Raw genomic sequence first — 19,970 nt, 5'->3', positions numbered from 1 at the left:
AGGAATCATGATCTAAAACTGGACATGTATCATAATAGGTCTAAGAGTGAAAGAGACAAAGACAAGAAAAAAAGGTTGAGAAATTGATGTCATGATATTGGCAAGCAACTTACTTTTTCATTGCTGGGAAATATCTGACACCCACCAGTTAAAGGAGGAAAAGTTTACCTCACAGTCTGTAAATATTTCAGTCCATAGTTAGCTGGCTTCAAGATAAGAAAGTATGGTGACTGAAGGGGGGTACATTGTAGAGGAGAAACAGTCCATGGCATGAGAAGCAAAGGTAACCAAGAACTAAGCCTTCTGGACTTTCATTCCACCCAGCCTAGAAGCCTACTGGGCAGTTCCACCCTCACTCAGAGTGGGCCTTCTCCTTATCCATACCCAGCACTGTGCTAAGCCAGTCAGTGGACTGACTCAGTAACCACACACCCTCCATCCAAGTGCAGCACAGCAATGATCCAGCCCCCTCTTCAAATCCTTCATGAGCATACAGGCTTTGGGGGATATCCAGATGCAAGTCGTAATAATAAGTTATTTAAATTATTCAGCATTGAGTAGAATACAGGGATATAGGAATTTTCACTTCATTTCAGGGTTATTAGACTATCATTTTTCTGATGAAAAAGAACACTATACTATGGTAGGCAGAATTGTAACAAAATAGTCACACGTCAGATGTCTCGACATGTTAAGCTTCATCTACTGTTACATTTAATGAAACACCAGATGCAGAGCTAAATAGCATAATGAATATCATAAATAGATGTCCACTGGTGATTTTAGTATCTTGTTAATCAGTATAATAGATGTTAAAATAGGTTCTTAATTGTGAAATTAGAATTTAAGATTTCTTGATTGTTTAAAATATTTTAGATAAATATATTATATGGCTTACATAGATTGGAGAATTAAGAGCCATAAGCTCAGCCTTTTGTAGCCTTTGGGATGGCACCTAAAGGTAGATTGTAGAGTGGACTTGATCCTGTGACAGAATTTCTTAGTGCCTGACAAGGATTTATATCAGTAACAAAAACTGCAACTTAGATAGTCATGTCTCTAGTAAATCATTCATGTAGAAAACATACATAGTTTGATTATATAGAAGGGCAGTAGGTTGGGTCTTTGCAGAACTTTGGTAATATTATATTAAATACTTTGTATCTCCCTGCACATGTATGTTTAATTACTATATGTCTATATGAATATAGAGTTTGCTCTGAGAGTTGCTTTTATTACAACTGGTAACAGAGTTTGCTTACATAGAACAGCAAATATTCATCCACATCAAAATGCAGAATCATATTAGTTTACTTCAGTTATGAACCCTTTGCAATAATATGCTAGAGTACATTAAATATATTCTGTTTCATCATCGTAATATTCTGTGTATTGTTGGAGACATACTGTCCATCAGGACTATCTGTGCTTACTGAAAATTAAGCTCAAGCGGCCTAAACAAACTGTCCTAGGGTTTAAATAATATTCATGTTGTCATTTTTGTTCTAAAGAGGGATAAATCTGAAGGCAAAGAGGTTAAGTAGCTACCAGAAATCTAACATATAAGAATGGTAAGAACAAATAATTGCTTCCAAATGCCTCACTTCTGCACAGCATATCTTCTATAATTCAGGGTTCTATACCTTGGGACACTGAAAATAGAAAACAATTTTCAATACACAACATAGTCAAAAAAGAAATCTTCAAGCAAAGAAAAGACACACACAAATCCCTTAACCTCAAATGCTTATGAGCATCTCAAATCCCTTAAGGATCACAATAAAATCCTCTCTGTATAAATTCTAGTTGTTCTTTGACTTTGGTAAATGTTTACTAAGTGCCAGAGTTCATTCCTCAGAGTAGGTTCAATCATTCTCAGCTAATCCTTGTTGGTGTTAGTTTAAAATCTTGAGTTGAAAATCTTTTTCAGGTACTGTTAAGAAAAGACATGTGAATAAGATATGGCTGCTTGAAAATTATAGTCAAGATTATGTTTCTTAGGGTTGGTTAAAAATCACTGTCTAGCAAACACTAACTTAGCAAGTCTTATTTCTAATAAGATATATTTATTAGAACAACCAAATCACTCTCAACTAAGAATCACTTCCTTTAAATAAAGTTACATATTTTTCATGCATGCTCAGCATATATACAGACAAGCATATATACAGACAAGTGGTGGTATCACTTTGATACATGCTACCTTGATTAGACGTTTGCCTCCAACCAAACAGTAAAATTCAATCATTTATGCAAAACAATCATTCCATCAAGACTGAATAATTCCCTCTTCTCCATCTGTATCTATTCCCTTTCTTTTTGGTATCCCCTACCCTGACTCTTTAGAGAAGCACCTGCTGTAACATCCTGAGACTGAGTGGAAGGCAGTGCTCTTGTGAAAGCAGAATAAAACGTGGAGGTGCTCACAGAGAATATTGAGCGGGCCTGAGAGCTCCGCGAATGCCAACGACAGATCAGGCCACTTCAAACCAATAAAACTACATTAGTGCTTTTAAATTTGTCCTTGGGAAGCCGCTGCTCTGAAACAATGATGGCAGAGACATATCAGATGAATGCAGCTTTCAGAGCTAAATGAATGCTCTAAGAGAACAGCTCTGAGAGGAACATATTTGAAGAGTCTGGAGAGTAATTTCATGGAAAACAAATTGGGTGTCCAGTTTACTTGAAAGAAAAAAAAAAGATGGGAGAAAAATAAAGAAAAAAAAAAAGAAGGAAATATTTGAAAGGCTCTTAGTACATGCCACAAATATTGTGCCTACACAATACATTTTATGCATGAATTTGTTATCTGAACCAAAGTATTGATCATAGGTGTTCCATATCAAAGATGCCTTCCCAAATTGAAAATCTCAACTCAAAAAGCTTGTGCAATTCAAGTAATTTCTCATTTATTTTGTAGTTTATCTGCACAGGTTTACATTATTTCAATACTAAAAGCATATTATAATTAAAAATTCACACAAGTGGCTAATAAGAATTTATGATATATTCATTAAACTTGTAAAAAAAAAAACACTTTCCAAATATCAGCTATTCTGTGAATGAACGGTAGTCTCTGAATGGGTTATTTCCCCCCCATAATTGGTAAGGCCTTGTTATGGATTAAAAACTGGTAGTCAATTTAACACCAGCTGGATTACATCAGCATGGTGCTGAGCATAGATGGTCCACTTGAGGAAAGTTGCCAACATAAATAGAGACATGGAGAAGAAGGCATTGAGGCATGGAGGCATTAAGGGCTGTCCTACGAATTACTGTTTGAGCCATTGGTTCTCCTGGAGACGCTCTGGTCCTCACATTGAGCATTGTTTCCTGGCTCTGGAGGGGAAGACATGTGCTGCTTGGTCTCCAGGATGAACTCGTCATGCTGGCTTCCTGTCATGTACTTGACTGTGCTTATTGTCAGAGGAGCATGGGGCCTTTGTGTCACTGAGGATGGCTGTGGTGCTTTTCAGGACAGCCCTGGTCCTTGTTTTGAGTGTGACTTCTTGGCTACAGCATAGAGCCCTCATCCCACCAGCACAACTCCTTCACACTGCTGGCATAGACTTTCTAACTTCCACCACTGACCTTTCGGCCTTCCCAGCATGGATCTGTAAAAGAGATGGCCTGAGTCCTTCCTGTGGGGTGTGAACCTCCAGTTGGACTTGTAGGAGGCATGGTCATGAGCTCTGGGTTTTCATCTGGACTCACGCAGGACATTCCTGTGGAATTCAGGCCCTTGGCTAAATATTCTATATCTTTGGTATTATGCACAGATTTCCTGCATTTTCTTGTATTAACTCTGGATGACGATTATAAATTAATATTATAAATTCCATGCCCTGATTTTAATTGTTCTCTGCACAGCCCCTGTCTACAACAGGCCCTCATGCAAAGTAAGCTGAATACTAGGATGCTACCTATGTATCACCACTGAGACTTTGGGTTGAAAGATGCAAGATCTATTTGACCCCAGATGGGGGAACATGAACCAGGATGATTCTTAGCTGAACAGTGGTTGAAATCATCAATGACCAAAGTTTTTCCTTCAGTGCTTCTTGAAATGGAACAGGACCTTGCAGCAAGTCTTCAGGAAAATTAAACACTCGTCTGTGGAAAAGTCCATTCCAAGTAACAGAAGGCAGAGAAGTTTTGCATTGAAAAAGAAAATAAGATTCCCTTAGCTTTAGGCCTTTGCAAAGTGTTATGTTGACCCAAGGATATTTATAGCAAATATAGATGGAAGCATCCCCACCCCAAGCTCACTGTTACCTTCTTTAACAGGATGTTTGTTGATTTCTACTCAGCTGAAGATTAAAAGGGAAAGACTGAAAACTCACCCATGGGTTCTTGGTTTGTTATTGTGTAAAGAATGAACATTGCCTTAGTGGCAGGCAGTTGTTTCCTGCTCAGACAGTAGGTCCAATCAATTTGCAAAGCTGATGCATCTGGTGGTGACTTGTTTAGTTTTATTTCAGTTAAATATATGCAACTGTGAAACAAGAGGATATATCAGGAGCCAAATCTCTTATCAATGTATATGATCTCATAGGTTAGTGACATCTTGTTAAAGCCTTTGAGGAAGTAAGATGGTTTTCAGGGCTTCTGATTGACAATCCAAAATACTGACTCTGTATTAGAGGTAATTATTAAAAAATCAGTCCTACATCACACAAAAGAAGTACGCATGTGGTCATACAACAGATAATGTTATTTACCATAACTTTACAATGTAGCCAAAGAGTTCCTATCACCTAACAGCATCCTAGCTATCATTGCATTGGAGCTCAATGCATCTTTCATGTGCTTGTGGTGATGCTGGTGAAAACAGGCATACTGCACTGCCGGGCATACAAAAGCACAGCGAAAGGTTAGAGACATAGCTCCATGATAGAGAGCTTACCCAGCATGATCGAGGCCCTGGGTTCAATCCTCAGCACTTGAACAAAACCAAAATTTATAGCACATGTAATCAGGTCAAATACATAATGCTTCATTATGACAATACATGACTGCTTCATTGGTTTATCCATTTGCTATATACATTTTATCCTTATTTTAGAACTGATTTTTACTTTTTAAAAGTTTCTTATAAAACTGTGGTGTATCAAACAGGTACCTGCTTTCCAAGTTCCTTGAATGCATCACAAGGCCATGTGTAAAGGCTGGCCTCTGCTACTGGGTTTGTGCAGCCCACTTGGTAAGATCAGCACACTACCATCCCAGTTGGCCTTTTCAGGGGCTCCACAGAAGGTTTGCATGGACAAGGGCCCCAGGTTAAACAGCACATGTGCATGAGACATCAGCAAGAGCAGCAGGCAGCATAGAGCAGAGGTAAGAGCCAAGTGCACAAGTGCACAGAAGTGTAGTAGCAGCCTGCGTCTTTACTGTGTAATTCCAATACAGGTTGTTATCACATATTTACATTCTTGCACAGTGCTATAACCAGCACATGTGTGTTTACCTGAGCTAAGTCATAGTTATATGACTGTATCCTGCCATGTGCTGTGCAGTCCTATCCTCAGGTGTCCTTAGATGTCCCTAAAATGTATTATAGCAATCTGAGTGACTCCCTACAGTCCCCTAACAACAGCAGCGTGTGATCTCTCTGTGAAGTGATGTATGGACTGAGTAGTAGGAATGCCTCTAACGCCCAGATCATGAAACCCAGACACCCTCTTCTCTTTTCCCCTTCCTCTGAGCTCTCTGTGTCTCAACGTTGTCCTTGGTAGCTGTTAATTCTTTAGATATCTATGCCCAGGTCACTCTGTTGTCATCAGTAACTGGTATTTTCTATCCTTTCCCCAGCCCTGAGGCTGTTCTCTGTTGCTGTCTCTCTGGCTGCACTCATGAACCCAAGTGCTGTTGTGTTGCTTCTTATCAGTTGCCGGGAGGAAATGTCAGCACTCAATACTTTGTGTGACTTTTCCTGAACTCAAAGAAACATTCCCTGGGGTCATATCAAAAGGCATCCTTGAAGTCAAAGTGCTGGGTTGCACAGCTTCTCTTTGTGCCTTTTCACTAAAACCAGCCAAGGGTTAGCTATAGCTTGAAACATTCCCACCAGGAACTGGCTACATCCTCATTCCATTAGAAAGAAACATGAATAATTTGGGCTTTTGGCTTACAAAACATACAGATTAGAGATGATTCTGCTCTGATGACTGGTAACTATGCACCCTACTCTGCCTCCCCTATGACTAGTAAACTCTGTGAAGAATTCCTGAGTAGTGGAGGGGAAAAAGAAAAAGACATAAATTTGTATATGTGTACATAAGATAGCTAAGATGACTATACTACTAATTCTGTTAGTTCTTGGGAAAGAACAGTTAATCCCCATATGATGAGATCAATTTTGCATGTCTATATCTAGTAATCTAAGCAACCATTTAGAAGGTAGCAATATGCAATATTATCACCATTGTTAAATTTTTATCATCTTGTTTTAAAAATGTATAGTGTTATTGTTTTGAGCTTGTTGTTATTTTTTGTTTTTCTTTTCTGTCTTTTTTCTCTTAAATAAATTTTTAAAATTCTGAATAGTTTGAGAATGAGTTCAAATTTTTTCTACAACTGACATTTTCTGAATTATTTTATAATGAAAAATTCAAATCCTGTTTATAGGAATTAAGGACTAGTATTTCAATATATGTGTAATATTCTTAAGGTCAATACTTGATGTATGATATTTTATAGTTAGCAGTTATGCAAGTTAACTTTTATCTGTAATAACTCAAGTTCATAAGATAAAAAAATCCAGGAGTTAAATTTTTGAATAATACCTTTAGCCATTTATATCTTCATGTTGTATTTAATTAACTGATGCTTTAGGTAGGTCTTTCCAAAGGTGGACCAGCAGTTCCCTGTGTAGGTTTCTGAGCACCAGTAGCAGGTGGGTATCTCTGAGCATACCATATCTCTTCTTCAGGTTGTCTGCTATCCTGCCTAAAATGAGTATATATATATATTAATAAATTGTGCCTAAAATGATATATTGATTTCTTCAGGGATAATGATTTTTATTATTAACCAATTTGGGACACTCTCTATAATGCTAGTGTAACCCTCATGAGGGCCAGTTTAATACAGAGTAGGCAAATGCAAGATATTAGAGTACATTTTCCTTTATTGGGTTAATACATAGCTCGAGAAAATTAAGGCAGAGTTAGTGTATCACAGGTAGTTGATGTGACACATTAACTCTGACGGATAAACCGTTAGGCTAGGTAACTTCTATAAATATCACTAAAATATTATTTGGGATATAAATTTAGAACAGTGCACTGATATTGTACAAAGTAAATTATTTTCTTCATGTCAATTATTATGATAGCAATTTTAATCACTCATACTATCAACAGGCAATGATAGCCTAAATTATCATATTTGCTTTTCTATATTTATTGGAGGAACTGATCTCGTAACGTTTCATGACTGCATGGTGTCAAGGAAACATTTAGAATAGCAGTAAAGAGACACAAATATAAGGGCCAGTATTTTCTTAGTACCAATTTTACATTGCCCTGTAAAGCTATCAAAAATGTTGCACATTTTCACTAGAAAAAAATTTGCTTCAATACAAAAGCAAAGTTTTTTTTATTAATCTGTGTTTTAATACCATTCTTTGCACACATTTGGATGGAAAAGATATAGGCAGAGATAAATATCTAACACAGACATTCTCTAATGAATGACTGAATTTCATTCCTATGATTAAGTCATTAAATGAAGTGGTTGCTCAATGAGGAATTGCATATAGTGTGTTTGTTACCATATTCAGAGCAAAGCAGTGGTCAGAGGAAACTCCTCCTTGACGATTTTGCTTTTCTGTACGTAACTCTTAACATGCAGGACTGTAATGCATAACAGAACACAAAGTGACACTGCTGTACCATGCAGTACAATCAGCAGCAGTCATAGTACTGTGCCGTAGAAGCCACCATGCTGCCACACTGCCGCTCACATTACTGTCCTGCATCACATGGCCCAGGGTGGGTGGTAAACCCAACAGCATGCCTCAGTCCAAAGTCTTCAACAGGCAATTTTTTAAACAAGGAATATTTACAATGTCTTCTAAACCATCACAAAGAATCCACTATTTTGTTTTTATTTCTTAGCATTTTTGTTTGATTAGTATGATTATGTGCAAACTTGGCTAGGTTGGAATACCCAGTTATCAATCAACTACTAGTCTAGGTGATACTGTAAAGACATTTTGATGATACTAAAATTTAAAATCAGTTGACTTCAAATATTATTCTTGATAATGTCCATAAGGTTTTATGCAATCATTTGAAAGCCTCGAGAGAACTAAAAAGGAAAACAAACGAAAAGAAAAAACTCAAACAGTAAATTGAAAATTCAGAATCTGAAGGAAATGAACCCTTTTCTGTTAAATTACTCCGCTAATTTCCTTGATTTTCTCCTTACTGAAGGTCATTATGTCTTGCAAGCTTGATTCATCAGCAACTTGTCTACTGCCTTCAGTATCTTCCTTCTACTTAATAGTCTTTCTCTTTTCTTCTTCTTTTTTTTTTTTTTTTTTCTGGCACTGAGAATTGAACATAAGACCTCAAGCTTGCCAGGCAGGTGTTGTGCTGCTGAGCTGTATCTCTAGCTCTCTACTTGACAGTCTTGCAAAAATCCAAACTTTTCAAGATAATACATTTGAAAAACCTCTGAAGAGTTTTGTCATTGATTGCAAAATATTTTTCTTTGCCATCTTTATGAATTTTAGGCCCTGTTTATCTGTTTTGAACACGAGCGTGTCCTTAGCTTAGCCAACCCAGGGTTGATGCTAATAGATAAGACACAGCCTGGAAGTGACTCAGAGTGGCCATTTCCTTCTCAGGCTGTGTTCACAAAAGTGTGCAAAAGTGTAAACCCAAGTTCTGTGTCCCTTGAATTCTAGCTAAAGTGTTTAATGCACCATTAATAGAGAGTGTATTTTAGAGACTTCTAGCACTGTTTACTTTTCCATCTTACCAAGTTATTGAAAGGATACAACTCCTCACTGCAATCAAAATACACTATGGTAGTAAGAGTAATTCTTTTCCCAGGAAACGACTATGCAGTCTTGATGGACTTCAGACGTGATTTTCTTTTATAGAATGATAGTTTTTAATAGACAGAACAATAAAGACAATGCAGCTGGCACCATAGTCTCAGGTAGAACATTAATGGCTACAGGAAATGAATTTTTTAATAGTTTTCTAATTATTCATTTACAGAAGAAAAACATAATGCAATTTTTATAGGTCCTTTTTTTTTCTATAACATTAATCAGACTGAAGCCAATAGCTTTACTCATGATCACATTCTAACATTAGGGTGCTGATTTCTCCTCTCTTCTTTTTCTTTCACTTCTCCTTCTTTCTTTCTTCTTTTCTTCTTCTTTCTTTCTTCTTCCTTTCATGTAGGAGTGCTTAAAGGAAAATTCCATGTGCTCAAAAGCATCACCTATCTCCAGAAATAAAGCACTATGGTATAAAAAAGCATTTGTATTTTAAATGAAGTTTTATAAATAATTCAGGAGTGAGTCATTTAGCCTCATTAAAGTTCAGAGGTTATGACTCAGAATTTTTACTTGAAAAATGCAAGTAACTTTGAAGAAATACATAAATGAATAAATTTGGAGAAAGCTTAGTTCTAAATTGAAATCTGGAAAATGTACTCAGCAGGGCTTGCCGAGGCCTGGCTTAGTCACCAGAGACCCTGCTTCCCTGGCATCCCCAGTCTTCTGCCAGGGGCCACAGAATGGCTGGGAGTTGGGTGGATTTTTCACCCCCTACTCAAGGAAAGTTGATTCAGCGGTGTTTGCCATCAAGGTTGCATAACTAGCATCTTCATGTCATTTGTAGCAGTCTTGTACAATCACAGCAGAACTCAAAAGGAGATGTAGTCGGTGAAAGAGGGAGAAAGCTGCTAGAGGTAGAGCATAATTTGGGGGATGAAATAGATGATTCTCACACTTGGCCAGGTGTTTACAGTTGCCCATCTCTTATGCTCCCCATCGGCAAGTCGCACTTTCTTCTCTCCTTAGGGCCAAGGGTCAGCTCGCTTCCAAATCTGAGCCATCACTGCCACGCTCTCAGTTAACAGCCCACCCTAGAAGTGGGTGACCTCAATGAGAACTGCTGACCATTGACCTCCTCCTCCTCTGTATTCCTAGTTTTTAAAAAATCAAGTTTTTTTTTTTTTGTCTTTTGACTATGAATTCAAATTACTTCAATGGTCAATGCATTGGTTTCAGAAAACCTTCTGAAATGATTGGAAAGAGTCAAAAGAGTACCTGATGTGCCAGTTACACTGATGGCCTCTTAGGGCTCCACATCTGGAAGCTTAGGCATCCAGCAGTGCGGAGGCCAGGGCAGGAGGGAAGCACTAGTATTTCAGAGAATCAAATTATTTAAGTAGAAATGAGTGAGACTTTATTTACAATGTGCAGATCTATGAAAATAGGTATGCAAACAGGTAGAAAGGGATAGTTAAAAATAGCAGTAAGATGGCCGTTTGCTTTGTAGCATGTTGGAGACCCGTCATGATCACCAGTTAAATGTACATGTGTCTTGGCCCCTTTTTATTCTCTTTATTCTTCCTCCTGACACCAGCAAATAAAAAGGAATTTTCAAATGGGATTTACACTTTTCCCTCAAAACCCACAGGAGTAGGAGACAAAACCCAGCAAATTACCTCAGCCTTGACTCTTGCCCAATTGGAACCTCTCTGGTGCATCTTTCTAGCAAGCAGATTTGTATCACTTATTGCTCAGTTATTTCCCTTTAAAGTTTATCTTACCCCTGTCGGAATGGCTATCATCAAGAACTACAACCAAAAACATGAATGTTGATGAAAACGCAGGGTAGGGGGACAAGGAACCCTCCTGTATTGTTGGTGAGAATGTAAAATCGCACAGCACTGGAAATAAGTACAGATTCCACAAAACAGTAAAGCAACTTTTAAAAAACTGCATATTCCCCAGGTATACTTCCCAAATAAGTAAAGACTCCATTCTATAGCAATACATACGTACCCATGTTTAGCAAGCTAAATTCTGGCAAGATAACTGTCCAAAGATGAATGGCTAATGAAAACATGTTATATACATAAAAGAATATTATAAGTCATAAAGGAGAATGCAATCATGAATCATATTATTTGTAAGAAAAATGGACAGAATTGAAATCATCTCACTAAGCAAAATAAGCCAAACTCAGAAAGTTAAGTCTCTCATGCATTCTCTTTTATGATAAATATAAATGTAATGAATAAATAAAGGAAAATTATACAAAACATCCAGGTAGGAGACTGAAAAATAGATTCTTGGAGAGAAAAAGTTAAAGAGGTGAAGGAAGTGGGGAGGGAAGAAAAGATAGAGAAAGGACTGAAAACTGAACAAGACAGGCCGTTCACACGTGCAAAGTTAGCCCAAGTGAGCACCATTGTTCTATAATACAAACATGTGCTGATAAAAATATAAAATAATAATTTAAAATTTTTTTCAAAAATGTCTGCTAGCCCTGATTTTCCTCTTTATAAAACAAAAGCTTTATTTTTCCATTTACCATTTGAGATACATTGACATCCTGATATTGGAAAATCATATTGCAATAAGCTTTTTGAAGTAAGTATCTTCTTAGATGTAGATGCGGCTTTACTTGGCACCTGAAAGCTGGAAAACTGGCTCTTTTAATTAATAAAGAGCCCAATTCTTACTGAGCATCTCTGGCTTGTTCTTGGTGCTTGAGCCCCTTCTGTTTTCTCTGATTTTCTGAACTCTCTTCCATCTTCCATTCTTTTTGTGTATGATTGTCATCCTCTTGCCTAATTTGCCTATCTGGAGTAATCATATTCCTTATGAAGAAATCTCTCAGGGTGTGGGGGGCCAAGACTTCTTTGCCTCCTGGTAATGCTCTTAGATAATAAGATCCAGACACTAACGACCTGACCTTTGTTAGAGAATTTTGAATAGAAGCAAAATAATCCAGAGCAAAGAGTTTGGAGGAAGAAGATTCACTTTTACCAAGATCTTCTGGATCTTCAGATTAGAGAGCTTTGAAAATATGACATTGTCCTTCTAAATCCCCATTAAAATAGGGCAAGATGTTGTGTTTTAAGTAAATTTATTTGGAAAATCAATGCCGTAACTCACATGATTGCTAATATGTTTAATCCCATCTGCATTTATCCATGGCCAGTGTCACTCCGGGCAGGGCCCTCCTCTTAATGTCCTTTCTGCTGTCCTCCTTCCCTTTGTTCATCTGAGGAAAGCTCTTTGAAGACTCTGTCTCAGTCTGTGTTCTGTTGCTGTTACAGAATTTCTGAGACTGGCTTGTTTATAACACACAGAAGTTCATGTCCACTCAGTGGCTAGAGGCTATGAAGTGCTGAAACAGGACATCAGTGCTTTCTCAGCTTCTGGTGAGAACATTGTGTTGCTCCAGCTTATGGCAGAAAGCAGAAAAGTGGGGTGGGGATGTAGCTCAGTGGCACAGCCTCTGCCTGGCAAGCACAAGGTCCTGAATTTGACTCCCAGTACCAAAAACCAAAGAAAGTGGAGGCTGCAGGATGCATGTAGAGGAAACAAGCCATGAGCACTGGCCTTGTTTCCCAACAGCCTGATCTTACGGTTACTACCAAGGTCCCGGGATGTTATTTCTGGACATTGGACAAGAGCTTCTTGCACTCAGAGGCAGGTCATTTGGGAAGGTGACTGAACCAGAGGGCACCATAGCTAAATGTGATGCCAGGAAGTCGAATCTGGGTGGAAGAGGCAGGCTCCTAGGATGTGACCATGAGGGTATGCCTCTCTCCTGTGTTTCTCTCACTGACACTCAGGGCAGCTTCTATGTTTGCACCTGAAGAATGTGGACTGCAGCTTCTGAAGTCTGAGCCAGCATAAACCTCTCTTCTTTAAATTGTGGGTGTCAAGTGTTGCATCTCAGCTACAAGAAAGTGACTAAAAGGGAGAAGCCACTCACAGGAATGGTGTGAATCCACTCGTGAACCCAGAGCTTGCCACGACATCTCACAGGGCCACGTGAAGGAGTCCAGGTTTCTAACTATGAAATTCTGAGGGTATATTCAAACATCCTGGACACATGATTAATCTCATCCCAGGAGCTGGATTTGAGGCCTTACCCAGCTCAAGTGTTTCAGATGAAGTTGCTTTCATGTTTATAAGCCAAAACAGACACTTAAATTTAATCTTCCCCAAGACCAGACAGAATTTTCTAAATTTCCTTTGGTTTGCTTGCAGACTGAAGACAAATACAATATGAGGCAAGTTGCATTAGTTAGCTTCTAAAGCCGAGTTCCAGCCCAAGATTCTCCGACACTTAAGAAAAAAATGTGCTGATCTATGACCATGTCCTACATTTTCCTGGTCCTAGCAGCCTTCAGTATCTATACAATGGTTCATACTATGTAAGGCCATACAACCAGGTGAAAAATGGGAAAAACTGTCATGCATCTAGATATTTTACATGCACAGTGCCAAACATCTGGGTGTTTAGAAACACTGCCTGCATCTTTCACTCTTCACCTGGGTGCCTGGCACCGTGTAGTCAGAGCACATGGCGAGCAGGCTTCTTGGCGGTGCATCACTCAGACAGATGGATGTGGGTGGTGGTGCCTTCGCATTCAAGCTGTTTGCCACAGAAAGAAAAGTTCATGACTGCATTTTGATCAAATCACTATGTTTCCCCATCAAAAAGACTTTTTCTCCAAGAGAGGCAATTCACCTGGCCAGGGTTTCTATAATTCTTTCCTCTCCTGTGACAGATCTGCGTAGTCTCAATACCAGGCCACTTGAGAATGAGGAGGACCTAACAACTCACTTCACACACTGAATCACGTTTACAGCAGTGACTTGTTTTTGCCTTGTTTCCTGTATGTTTTGGCCTTAATTTTATTCTAACCAAGCCCCTGTAGTTACTTCTGTGATCCTATAAATTAGCCTCTGCCTCATGGCTTTGGCTCTAATAATCAGGTATCTACTTGGTCACAGACACCTGCAGTCTTGGAAGGAGCACCCTGGAGCTGTGGGCTATCTCCTTCTGTGGCTCTGTGTTCTGCCATTAATCTCTTGCCAATTTCCCCAGATCCTGCAATTTAAACATTGTGTTAAGACATGCTAGATGTTGCTGTTGTATTAAACAACTTTACAAGAGCTGTGGGTTCAAACCAAGTTTTTCCGTTCTGAGAGTTTGTCATAAACGTGGGAAATTCTCAAGACTAGAATTTGAATATCAGTATTTCTTTGGCAGGGTACTTGGCTTTCTCTCGGAATACAGAAAGCTGGAAGAAGGGTTGCTCTTAGCCTTACATCACAAATTAGCCGAGTACTCACAAAATTGTAACCTACCACAGAGCTGACATCCAAACAATGGACCTCCAGTCTGTGCAGAAACTCCCTGGAGTCCTGTTTCTACTAAGTGGGGGTAGGAAGGAGCAGAGGGTGTTCAGAGGAGTTAAGTACTTGTTAAGGTTTTAATATGTCCTTCCAGGTCATAGGCTGGAAACCGAATGCCCACTGAGAGAGGTCTGAGAGGCAGGACTTTCCAGAGCTGATCAGGTCAGGAAGGCTTCCTCACTATGAGTGAGTCAGGCTCATGGTGTCACAGGTGACTCCTTCTCGGGAGCAAGTCCTTCCTGAAGCAAGGGAGCTGTTTCCTTGCAGTCCTCTTGACGCTCTTGCTTCTTTGCCTTTTGCCGTGGGATGGTGCAGAATGTCAGTCTTTGCTGCAGTATGAAGAGCCCTTAACATTACATTTCCCAGCTCCCACAATGGTAAAGAACAAACAAATCTCTGCTTTGGAGGTGTCTTGCTGTGCTTGTTTTTGTGGCCATTGTTGTTGCTGTCATGTTGAGGATTGAATTCAGGACCATCATTCTGAGCTAGGCGATGATTTCTCCTTCAATTTTTTTTAATTTTGATATTTACATCATCTCTGATAACCAAGGCTAATCTAGGATGTGAATATACTGTTGTTTCTTTTTATAAACAAGATATGTTTATATCATTATTATAAAAGTAACATCACTCTAGGAATTTATATATGGATAGATATACAAAACTAGTTTTTCAAAAATGGACAGGGGATTTTACTTTGTAATTTTTTTTTTATTTTAAAGAGTTTAAGATAAAAGAGGACATACAAGATCAGAACAGAATAATTTAAGCAATGCAGTATTTCACCACAAGACAACCCCATATAACAGTAGCTATCATAATGTCTCTCTCCTTGAACTAGTTGAGCATATCTTCATATATAATAGTATCAAACATAACAAAACAGTATAAACCATTAAAGAAAATGAAAGTGTATAGGGCATTCAGAACCAAATAACAAGATGAGCAATGGTTACTATATTATCCCATTGTCCATAAAAAAATTTGTTTATACTACCACACATAATAAAATCCAGTAAGATACTACATGATAGAACGAATGGAAACAGAAGAACAAAAGTATGGCAGGACTTTAAAGCAAGATGATATTAAATCAGGAATGGCTGCCATATGATGTCTTGTTTTCTTCAAAATACCTGTTCATACCATCACAGATAATGAAATCAAACAACCCAGGAAAAAAAAAACATTCCAACTAATGAATGGAAACATTATAAGGCTTCAAAGCAATGTAATGGGGAATCAGGATTACCATAAACTTTTATGTACACTTACCATTTCTTACACTAGGGAGACTATATGGTATTTATATATGTAAGTTTGATTTATTTCACTTATGAGTATGGTCTCAAGTTGCATCCATGTATTTATAAATATCTCAATGTAATCATTCTTTATAGCTGAGTAATACTTTATTATATAAAAATACAGCAACTTTTTTATCCATTCCTCAGTTGATGGACACTTAGGTTGTTTCCAAGATCTGGCTATTAAAAACTGTGCTGCTAAAAACATGGGTGCACATATATCACTGTGGTATGATATTTTCAGTTCTTCTGGGAATATGTGTAGAAGTGGAATAGCTGGAACAAATGGGACTTCCAATCCCAGCCTTTTGAGAAATCTCCAGCCTGACTTCCACAAGGGTTGCACCAGTCTATACTCCCACCAACAGTGTGGGAGAGTTCCTTTTCCCCACAGCCTCTTTAGCATTTGTTATTTGTAGTTTTCTTGATCCTTGCCATTCTTTGTGGAGTGAGATGGAATCTCAGTGTGGTTTCAGTTTGCATTTCTCTAATGAGTAATGATGATGTACATTTTTTTCATGTTTTTATTTAACATTTGTATTTCTTCATCTAAGAAGTGTGTATTCATCTCAGATGCCCATTTTTGGATTGGGTCTTTGAATTTCGGGGGTTTGATTTTTTTAATTCTTTATACGTTTCAGACAAAAGATTTTGTCTGAGGGCTCATTCACTAAGATTTTTTTGACAGTTTTTGGGTTTTCTTTTCACTATGCTGGAGATTTCTTTTGATATTCAGAAACTTTTTAATAGGATATGATCCCAGTTATTGATTCTGGGAAATATTTCCCATGCAGTTTGAGTCCTGTTCATGAATTTTCCACCTATCCCTATGTCTTCAAGGTTTTTACCCAGTTTGTCTTCCAATAGATTTAGTGCTTCTGTTTTAATATTTAGATCTTTGATCCATTTAGATTTTAACTTACAACATGGTGATAGGCATGGGTTTAGTTTTAGTTTTTGGCATATGGAGAGCCAGTATTTCCAACACCATTTATTAAAGAGACTGTCATTCTTCCAGTGAACCTGTTTGGCCCCTTTATCAAAGAGAAGGTGGTTGAGTATGTTTGTAGTTGTGCTTGTATTTTCTAATCTATTCCATTGATCTTCGGCTCTGTTTTTATTCAAGTACCATGTTGATTTTACTACAGTTTCTTTGTAGTATAACTTCAAGAAGGATTGTGATGCCTCCTGCCTTGTTAATGGTGTGTTAAGGTCTCCTGTTATAATTGTGTTACTGATAATTTGGCTTTTCCTTTATGTAAATACTTGTTTTATATAACTTGATGCTCTGGAATTTGGCACATATATTTTTAAGATAGTTATCTCTTCCTCTTGAATTTTTCCCTTAACCAGTATTAAGTGACCTTCTTTATCTCTTCTGATAATTATTGATTTGAAGTTCACATTGTCTTCAAAATAATAACTACCCTCACTTTTTTTTCAGTTTCTGTTGCATGAAGTATTGTTTTCCATCCTTTGACTTTCAGTCTGTGAGTTTCCTTATGGGTTAGATGGGTTTCTTGTAGGCAGAATATGGTTAGATGTTGTTTCTTGATCCATTCTGCCAGTCTGTTTCTTTTAATTGGTGAAATGAGACCATTTACATTAATGGTTATGACTGTTATATATTGGTTTATTGTTGACATGTTATCTTTCTGCTGTTGCATTTTTATCTTTCCATTCTGTTTAATTGTCTGCCTTGCTTAGTGTTTTTTTTTTTCCTATATGTATCTAGGCAGTCTTTCAGTATTCTTTGCAGGTTTGGCTTGGTCATCATGAAGGTCTTCAGATGTTCTTTGTCATGGAAGTATCTTATTTCTCCATCCATTTTGAAGGACAGTTTTGCAGGGTACATCAGTCTAGGTTGGAAATCACTTTCTTTTAGGATCTGAAATGCTTCACTCCATGCTCTTCTTAACTTCATTGTTTGTGTTGGAAGTCTGCTGTGATTCTGATAGGCTTTCCATTATAGGTGATCTGTCTCTTCTCTCTGACAACTTTTAATATTCTATTTTTATGTTGGATTTCTGGGATGGTGATTATTATATATCTGGGTATAATTTTATTTTAATAATAGCTATTTGGAGTTCTATATGCTTCACTAATCCTAACGTCAGTTTCCATTCCCATGTTTGGGAAATTTTCAGCTATTACTTCTGTGAATAGCCTCTTGATATCATTTGTGTTGTCCCTTTCTTTTTCATTTATCCCTATCAATCTTATGTTGCTTCTCTTTGCATCATCTTGCAGCTGTTGAATTATTTCCCAATTCCTTGTTTTAATTTATTTAAAAGACAGAAAAAAACAAGAAAAAGGGTTAAAAACAATACAGAATTTCAGAAAAATAAACAGTAAGAAATCACCAGTCGATAACTTACATGCCTTCATCTTAGAAACAGTTTTTCCAGTTACAAAATTAAAGTATACAAAGTGATATTCAGATAATGACACTGCAAACAGTTCTGTTCAAGTGTCCAACAAGAACTTAGTAAAATTGTTATCAATCCTACATACTTGATTTTTTATCTTAAAGAGGGTAAGATTAAAATAACAAAACAGAACAAAACAGTTTATAAGGAAAAATTTAAAGAAACACAGATTTCAAAGCAATTCCACTGGAGAGCTTCACTATCTATCTTATTTTCTCTAGTTTTCTCCCAAATAGATGTCCCCATCTTCACACACATTGAATATATACTGAACATTACAAAATTAATCAAATCATAACAGGATGCTGAAGGCTTTTTAGGTCTTCAAGACCTGATTTTGGCAAGTCAATAATGACTACCATAATGTTTCTCAGTCTCTTCATAGTAGCTGTCTTTATCTTTACATATGCTGAAACTGAACATAAGGGACTAGAATAATATCACTTTGAACAATGAATGATAGTATTGCTAGATTTTATATCATAATGCTGCAGAATTAGCATTAGGTTTCTTAGTGTCTTTTCTTCTTCAGAGTATCTGTTCATTACATTGTGTATTATATAATCTGTTCCTGTAAATAGTTTAGAAAATTTTCCCATGTGTGAATCTTTACATGTATATCTATCCTTTCTGAATTATAGGGAAAAAGAGATCAAAATAAGACAACAAAATAAATTCCTAAAAGTACATGAAATGAAAAATCGTAAAGGACCACAATGTTAGGTGATCTACAGTAGTTAACTATGCTTTCTCTTGTTATTTTCAATAGGATTTTCCACATCATCAGGCATAATATTATTGAACATAACATTACATAGCTATTTTAATAAAAACACAACTTTGAAGATATTGTAGGACTTGAAAGAAGTTAATAATCAAAACCAGAATGGATATTTTTTACATCTTGTCATCTTCAGAGTAGTTGCCTCTACTCTTAGACTTGATACTATCAAGCATACCAAATTTGAATATAATCAGTTGAGGCTAAACAGCAGTCTAACAAACTAGCTTTAAATAAGATCAGTCATAGTAAGGCATTGTAAATAATACAGGGTTTCAGTGTAATTTAATATGAAATTAACGATAGTTACTGTGGTATAACCTGATTTTTTTGGATTACCTGTCTGTGCCCTCAAATCTAATATGAGTAGACACAGACTGGAACAAAATATAATCAAACTAAACAGAGCGATAAGACTACTGTGACTTTTAAATCCTGGTACACTATTAACAATGTCCTCTACCTTCCTTTTTTAAACAGTTCATCCCTTTTCCCTTTCTCGGGGTGCTTTGTATATTTTGGGTCCCACTAGCTCTTTTAGTTTTTAGATTAGGGGGCCAACATGTTATCTGTCTGAGTGTTGCTAAACCTTTTTACCCCTGAGCTTGATCTTGAGCTGTACTCTTTTACTCACTAAAGCTACAAGGTTTTCCTTCCTTCTAGCTGTGTAGTTCTACACTGCCCAAAAGTGTCATAGCTTTCCCATCTATCTGTGGCTGCTGTATGAGAGTACTTCTGATCCAAGTGAGGCAAGATATAAAAGATTAATTAAAGAAATGATAAGCCCCTCCCAAAAGAACACAGATGGAAGAACAGAGGAACTCAGAAAAGGAAGAGAAACCTTTGATGAAGAATATAAACAAAATCTAGAATACATGAAACAGATCCAAAGAGATTACCAGGAATCTAAAAAACTCCTTTGAAAGCTAGCAAAATGCCTTGACAGAAACTAGTTACAAACTAGTGACAAAAAGTTAGCTTTTTGAAACTTGAAGAGAGATTTATGGTGTGTGATTGTGAAAGAAAAGATCTCTTAA

Source organism: Cavia porcellus, unplaced genomic scaffold, assembly GCF_034190915.1.
Source record: "Cavia porcellus strain 051 isolate PalLab524CR breed Dunkin Hartley unplaced genomic scaffold, mCavPor4.1 scaffold_1, whole genome shotgun sequence".
Lineage (NCBI taxonomy): Eukaryota > Metazoa > Chordata > Mammalia > Rodentia > Caviidae > Cavia > Cavia porcellus.
The sequence above is the reverse complement of the archived record's forward strand: the minus strand, read 5'-3'. Positions refer to the sequence as shown.